Source organism: Nanorana parkeri, unplaced genomic scaffold, assembly GCF_000935625.1.
Source record: "Nanorana parkeri isolate BGI_ZX_2015 unplaced genomic scaffold, ASM93562v1 scaffold153, whole genome shotgun sequence".
Lineage (NCBI taxonomy): Eukaryota > Metazoa > Chordata > Amphibia > Anura > Dicroglossidae > Nanorana > Nanorana parkeri.
The window spans coordinates 306536-314350 of record NW_017306421.1 but is presented as its reverse complement, the minus strand read 5'-3'; the positions used below and the strand labels follow the sequence as shown (position 1 = coordinate 314350).

At 46.7% G+C, this 7815-nt stretch overlaps 1 pseudogene; it reads right to left on the bottom strand.

The window, feature by feature from the left end:
• Positions 1 to 3568: 3568 nt before the first annotated feature.
• LOC108785240 lies at positions 3569 to 4176 on the bottom strand (annotated as a pseudogene).
• Positions 4177 to 7815: the final 3639 nt, after the last annotated feature.

Here is a 7815-nt window from a genome sequence, read left to right as displayed (position 1 = left end):
ATCAAGCTGACAGGGGTTTAACCATTCTACTATGCAAAACGTTTTCACCATAGATACACTTGAAAAACTTTGTTACTCGTTTTCATGCAATGTGCCCACTAGGATGCGATGCTACATTTTCAGCACTATACATAATGGGTGTGGTAGTCTGTGTCCATCGCACACGCAGGGTTGTTGACCTTTTAGTACACTTATCTGCCAAACAAGCTGTTAATACCCCTCGTTTCCTCCTCCTTGAAGATTGAGTCACCTGTCCTACAAAATTAAACCAAAAGTTTTTAGATTTAAAAAGATCCTCAATTTGAGGAAATACAAATGGGGTAAACTGACAATCAATGTTCTTTACATCGGTAATAAAATGAAACCAACACTTTGTGTACTTAACATTTGCAGAATACTCCTGTTATGGAAGAGTTTGCAGCAATAGGAAATATTTTGTCCGTCCAACTTCAAATCCTGACAAATATCTCTTTGTGAATAAAGACAACGAAACAAGACATTCATCTGTAAAACCAATTTAATTCACAAAAATGTATCTGTACAATCACTTAACATGTCAAAATGAACCAAACATGTTATAATGTCAAACACAGCATGGAAAGATCTTACTTGGGAAACCCATCTCAAAGCATTTTCTGAAGCAGCCCAAGAAAACCACAGCGCCGAGAAAGAAATGTAAAAAGAAATAAAAAAAATCCAACTTGTTATAGTAGCAACTTCACATGTAAAAGCTGCAGTAAAGGTTTCTTCTGAAGAATCAGCAAGTTTAAAAATACACAGGTGGCGACAAACTACACGGTCACCAGCGGGTGGCGACAAACTACACGGTCACCAGCGGGTGGCGACAAACTACACGGTCACCAGCGGGTGGCGACAAACTACACGGTCACTAGTGAATTAGGGCCAAAAATAAAGCCAAATAAAAGAGTTTACCAATTGCTTGTGAAGACTATAGATTCACAACCTATCTACATAGAGTGACATGTGCTATGACTGCACAGTGTGCAACTGGATATTAGAATAACTTTAAAAGTGTACAGAAGTTTATAAACAAAACATTTTACGTACTAAGGGAAGTTCTTGCCATAACTACCAATGTAATGTTTATAACACCTAATGTTTATTAGCCTTGCATTTGGATGGGAAGTGTTATTACAAAGTATGAAGAATTCAGAAATCTAGTTCAAAGTAGTTTTGTATTACAGAGCCCTGAGGATGCACACATGTTCCATGCCAGATACTTTTTATATAATTGTAGTAGTCTTTATGGGCAATTACTTTCTCATTTTATGGTAGGGAAACCAGTGTTCTTACCAGATGGAGAATGCTTGGCTATTTATTGACATGCAAACCACTGGGACTGCTTTCCTGCTTACCAAAAGGCTGTGACGGCCACCCAAGGATGCAGCATCTTCCCTATGTTGTGATTAGTATAATATTCTATGAGCTGATAAGTACAAACATACATTTGCATATTACCAGAACAACAAGGATGTCTGGATTAATGAGGGATACATTATAGTTATAAACCTGTACCGGGGGAGGGGGGGGTCAAGTGGTCAAATTCTCATCACTCCACATTTGGTGAAAAATGCAGGCCTTTGTCTCCAGAACTCCATGACGTAGATCTTCCACATAAGTGTGATCAGTCCTTTATGATGATGTGATACAGTCCATTTCCTGCATAATGCCACAGGCACTTAGATACACCAACAGATCGTCCAAGCTAACAAGGCTCATGTATCAGCCATCTTACTGCTCCTTTTTTTTCACTGGCAGAAATTGCTTGAAAACGTTTGTTGTATAAATGCACCATTTTACCACCAATTGCTATAGGATCCTTTATTTAAAGTGCAGTGTGTATATCACCTATAAGAAACTCAATCTGATGATCCCCAGAGAATTATAGGGAGGTCCAGCTCAGTAGGACAAGGCTCATCAGTCACATGAGCATCTCATGCAATGATGTAACGGTTATGGCACTTCGCACATGGCAATCCTCAGCAGCCATCTATACACTGGAAACCATGAGGCTTCCATTTAGTACCTGTACATTTTACTGTCCCATGAATACTTAAGCTTTAACACCCATTTACACTTCTACCCCACAATATTATGTGTTCCCATTGTACTTTTAGAGGGACAAGGGAATTCCCAGAATGTGGAGCCCATAGCAAACGGTTTCTGTTTCATTTTCAAAGCTTAACTGAACACAATAAAGATTGTAAGCCCTCAGGGGCAGGGCCCTCCTTACCATCTTGTCTTGAATTGTATTGTGATTGTAATGTCTGCCCTATATTGTAAAGCGCTGCTCAAACTGTTGGTGCTATATAAATCCTGTATAATAATAATAATAATAAAGTGAGAAGCTGATTTGTTACTATGGGTGACGGCTCCAGACAGTCTGCTCCAGTTTTTATGAATTCCCCCACAATATTCTGATCTAGTTTAAAACCGATAATGAAATCAGTTAGCACAGTAGAAACAGGGTTCATTGGAAACCCCCACAGCCCCTTGCTGAACATTACATACAGGGAAGCTAGATAGGATTTGTAAGTATGAAAAAAAAGTAGGCAAATAGTTTTTTCCATTAGGCAATGTGAATGGGGACGCATATAAAGAAGGTGTAGTTCCTATTGGCAGCAAAAGTGAAAATACACTTTAAAAATCCACCTCAGATAAAAGGCTGCCGCCCTATTATTGGGAGAGCTGACCTATTATGATATATACGAGGCCTGACAATTTAATTCCCGGAATGTTTACCTATACACTGGCAGCCAGGGATGCACCAATACCGTTTTTTCAGTATTGGGTATGTGTACTGACATTTATAATTTCAGTACTCGCCGATACTAAATACTTATGCTGGTATTTCCAGTAGCATGGAGCCGGCTTCCCGGGCAATCAGGAATCATGCCATTACTTGCCCCCCAGCTTCTTGATTGCTCAAGAAGCCGGCATCTCAGCCAATCAGCATGGAGTCAGTTCCCCGGCCAATCAGGAACCGGGCAACGGATCATAACCCGCTGCCGGGCTTTCTGATTGGCAGGGAGGCCAACTCCATGCTGTTTTGTCAGCTCAATGCTGATTGGCTAGGAAGCCGGCATCCCAGCCAATCAGCAAGCTTTCCGGCCAATCAGGAAGCCAGGCGGCAGGTAATTACTTGGGGCCCGACTTCCTGATTGGCTAGGGAGGCCAGCTCCATGCTGATTGGCCGGGAAGCCAGCATGCCAATCAGCATGGAGTCGGATTCCAGGCCAATCAGGAAGCAAGGCCGCGAGCCCGGCTTCCTGACTGGCCGGCAAGCCGGCTCTATGTTCCCTCGAGGGACTGCCAAGTCAGAGGAAATTTCCCTCTGACCAGAAATATCAGAGCATTTGGGCGAGTACTCGCTCAAATACTCTATCGGCACCAATACTAGTATCAATGCATCCCTACTAGCGGCTGTTGTCACCTCCAAAGTAGTCCCCTTGTAAAGTGACGCACTTTTCTAGATGGCTGTGCCACTGCCAGAAACATTCCTGGAATTTATTTTCCGTGTCCCACACGCGGGATGTCCGGAATGTCATCAAGTCTGTGTCCTTTGAAGGCATTTTCTCTTGGGGCGAATTGAATGCTTTGTTTTCCATTGCATGCTCTGATGTTTCTTTTCCGGATCATACTGGAAACACAGTGTTTCATCACCGGCAATAACCCCATCAAACACCTCTCCATTCTTCCAGAGATCGGAAGAAATTTGAAGACGACGTACTTCCTGATCTTCCATCAAGACACCAGGCACCCTCTCTGTGGAAATCTCTCATTCCCAAATCTTCTGTTAGAATCTGCCGCACCGTTTCCCTGTTCATGTTCAATTCCTCCGCCATTGTTCGCACACTCAAACTTTGATCCAAGCGTACGCACTTTGTCCACATTTGCATCCGTCCTTTGCGTCTTTGGCTGCCCGCTTCTTGCGTCATCGTGGACATCTTCCCGCCCCTCCTTAAACCGCCTATGCCATTCAAAAACACTTGATTTCTTCATGGAATGTTCACCATAAGCCAGGCGTAACAGAGCTAAAGTTTCGCTCGCACTTTTGCCAATTTTTACACAAAATTTGATGTTAATCCGCTGCTCCAGATTCCTGTCGCTCATTTTCTGCCAACAGCGCAACGCACGTGTTATTTCTTCTACTACTCCGTAAGGACTGAGGCAGCTGGTCTGCGACCTAGGCGAGTGCAAGTTAGAACATGTCAGAACACGCTCAAGTGCGAATGGTTGAGATTCACCACCATAGTGCTCCGCAGTAGGCATTCTGGGAATTAAATTGTCGCACCTCGTACAAGGCCCAGTATGCTATTCCCAACTTCACCTCCCATTACCCCAGCCTGTCTCTCAACCAGCAGCCATTCTCTCTTACAGTCCCCAATAAGTACAAATAAAGTAACAGCTACCTTGTATAAGGCTAGGTTCACACCTGGGCGACTCCTGACCGGGCAGCAATCGTGCACAAAACTGCGCTGATTGACGCGCGGTCACAGAGTTGTCCACCGCAGCCAATCGCGCTGTGGGTACCCTTATTTTCTAATGGCACCGCAGTCGCGCCGGACAGAGTAAACACGATTGCGGCTAAAAAAAAAAAAGCAGTGTGTTGTGTCGCTAAAAAAAGATACTTGTACCCAGTGGCGTCACAAGGGGGGTGCGGGCCACACCCGGGTGACACCAAAATGACTGAGTCATTTTGGTGTCACCCCCTCTAAAAAGTGAGGCATTCGGTCATGAACCGAGAGCCCAACAGTGTCAGAATAGAGGAGGGCACCCAGCGGCATACCTCATCCCGCCAGTTGAACGTCCTCTCCGTGCCGGTGTCCATCACTAAGATGGCCGCCACCAGGCATCAATCAGATGGCCGCTCATGTCCGATGATAGCAAGGCGGGGTGAAACCTGACCTCGGGGTGCCCATGCTTGTACTTTTTTTGTAGCGATTGCTGTGCGGATGTCACCCTATTGAAATCAATGGGGCCGCGCAGCAAACCCTGTGTGCACTAGCACATGATCACACGTCCCAGGTGTCGCTGAGGTGCAAACCTAGCCTGAAAGTAAGATTATTACATTGTATCCTACGATAAACACCCTTCTGGGTGAAAACCCTCCCTGGTAAAATGGTGCATTTACACAAATCACGTCATTCTGGGCAATGGAGAAATAACTCACACTCAAGATGGAAGAAACGACCGAGGAGCGAATAAACCAGCCGATAAATGTCAGCACACAAACAAGATCATATTACAGCTAGAGCACGACTCCCCCCTCCCCCAATTACAACTCTTCTACCACCGGCGTTCATGACAAGCCTGCCGCACAGTAGGCGTGGCTACTATTTATAGTGACCACTTAAGCATGGTATCCCTCCGCGAAACAAAGCTGTCCTTCCTATTGTCGTCCCTGGAACCACATAAACATATAGCGTCACGTGTTCTATGAGGAAGTCAACTAAAGCTATACGTAACGTTCTAGAATTTTCTGAAGCTGCGAAGTAACAGCCGTTTTCCCTTAGGCAAATAAAACTAGTCTGCCAATGAAGTTCAAATGACACGCGTGATAATTGCTCAGTCGTAATAACGTCCAAACACCATAATAAATACTGGCAACATCAACGGACATTTTGTGCCCATTGCTTGCCTCGCGTGACTCCGAAATGGCAGCCGCGTTCTAGCGCAGTGATACCACAATTCAGTTATGAGGTGGCCGATGTAGATCCGGCCGGTGATCGATCAAAACTACGAACTTATCGAGTTGTGGCGGCGAGTCAGTTTACAGCGGCTGAATCCGGAATTGCTGGTTGTGTCGCGAACATCCCGCTCTCTGCGCATGCTCCGTGAGGTCTGCAGGCTGTCATGTATCTGGAATGCATTGTTACAGTGTATCAATAACTGTGGATTGGATTCCAGCTCAGTACCTCTGATCCCCCTCATGTCGCCTTATCATCTCACCTGCAGCGTAGATGACCAAGCTTTCACTTTCAGCGTGGTGTGAAATCTTCCTGTCTCTAAAGAAGAACTCCGAGCATACATATTCTTAACCCTCGCAGTGGGGCTACCCCTGCACTGCAAGGGTTAAGTGCTTGTTTTGTCTAGGGAGCTAAAATAACAGAGATATGCTCACCCAAACGCGATCCCAGGTGGTTCCTAAACTGGTCCTTTCAGCCTCGCTCCCCCTCTGGTCCAGTGATGGAATGTCCCTTGGCATCCTCATGTCCCATACACTGTATACGACATGACACAAAGGGACATTCCATTACTGGAGCGGAGGTGGAGCGAAGCTGAAGGGACCGGTCTAGCAGCCAGCCAGGATTGCAGTTCGGGTGAGCATATCTCTGTTATTTTAGCTGCCTAGGCAAAACACGCATTTAACCCTTGCAGTGTGGGGGTAGCACCACTGCGAGCGTTAAGAATTTGTTTGCCTGGAGTTCTTCTTTAACCCCACTCGCAAAACCTGGAACAGGAATGGGGACATTTTGCAATGGGGACACTTGTTCTCAGGGTCAGCCCTATAATGAGGCTAATGCCTCAGGGGGCATCTGTTTGGGTCCCATGGGGGGTGACAGGCTGAGTCTGCCACTCCCTTTCCGGCCAGAGCATCCCAGGTTCCTAAGAGCCAGATGAGGAGATGTGTAAGGGCCATACACATCTCCCTTCCCAGCCCTTAGCAACCCAAGATGGCGTTCCGCCTGGCAACTAGTGACTTCAGTGGTTGCCAGAAGCTGGGCAGGACACTCAGGCTGGCGTCAGTGACATCAGTGAGCTGGCCCGGGATGCCGGTCAGAGATAGGTGGTGCATCATCAGGACCCCATTCAACCCCCACTTGGAACATTACTACTACCACCACCCTCCACCACCAACCGCTCCTCAGGTGGCGATTATGCTAGAGACACCCCTGCTTGTTCTAATGACAACTGGTGAAGATTTCCCTCACTTCCTCTCATTTCCTGTTGTGTTTATAAGACAGAACATGAAAGGAAATCTTCCAAACGGGCCACAGATGGCAAATAAAAATGATATCTATATTGCCCATAGGGGACCAATTTGTTTTTATTGCAGACACATTAAGGGCCCATTTGCACCAGCAAGCCGCAGTAATGGCACAGCCGCTGGTGTGTGGAGATAGCAACAGTGCAGGTGCATTGATGCCGGTGCATAGCACTGTTTACTTTTTTGTTACAACTTTATTCAAATGTCACAAATGATATTTCATTCAGTTCTACAGCCACAGCTCAATGCGATGTGGTGGTACTGCATAGCCCCACGTTGCGCTGTTTCAGCGCACACCACCACAACACGTTGGTGTGAACTGAGAAGGCTGAAAACAAGGCATTGCCTTGTCAACGCATTGGGGCTGTGCTGGTAAGGCCCCATTCGCACAGGAATCGGCCGGCATGTACAGCTCCGCGCTGCGTGCAGGGCCGTATCGCTCAGCTCCCGGGAAGGACAGGTGCTGCGTGTCATTAGTAAGCAGCCCCCGTCCTTGTCTATGGGACTATACGGCCATATGCCCCCCTACGCTCATTTCAAGTGCAGGTCCGTACGGGTGCGTGTTTCCTGGCTCAGACACAGACAGGATCCATCCTGCCAGCGTACGAGTAAGCTCACCTGCACGAACGTGCAGGGCGGGTGAGTGTAGAGCGGCGTAGGGCCGCATAGTCCCATAGAGAAGGACGGGGACTGCGTACTAATCACACGCAGCACCTGTCCTTCCCGGGAGCTGAGCAATACGGGTCGGACGATTCCCGCGTGAATGGGACCTAAGGGCGGCCAGTGTGACGAATGCTACAAAA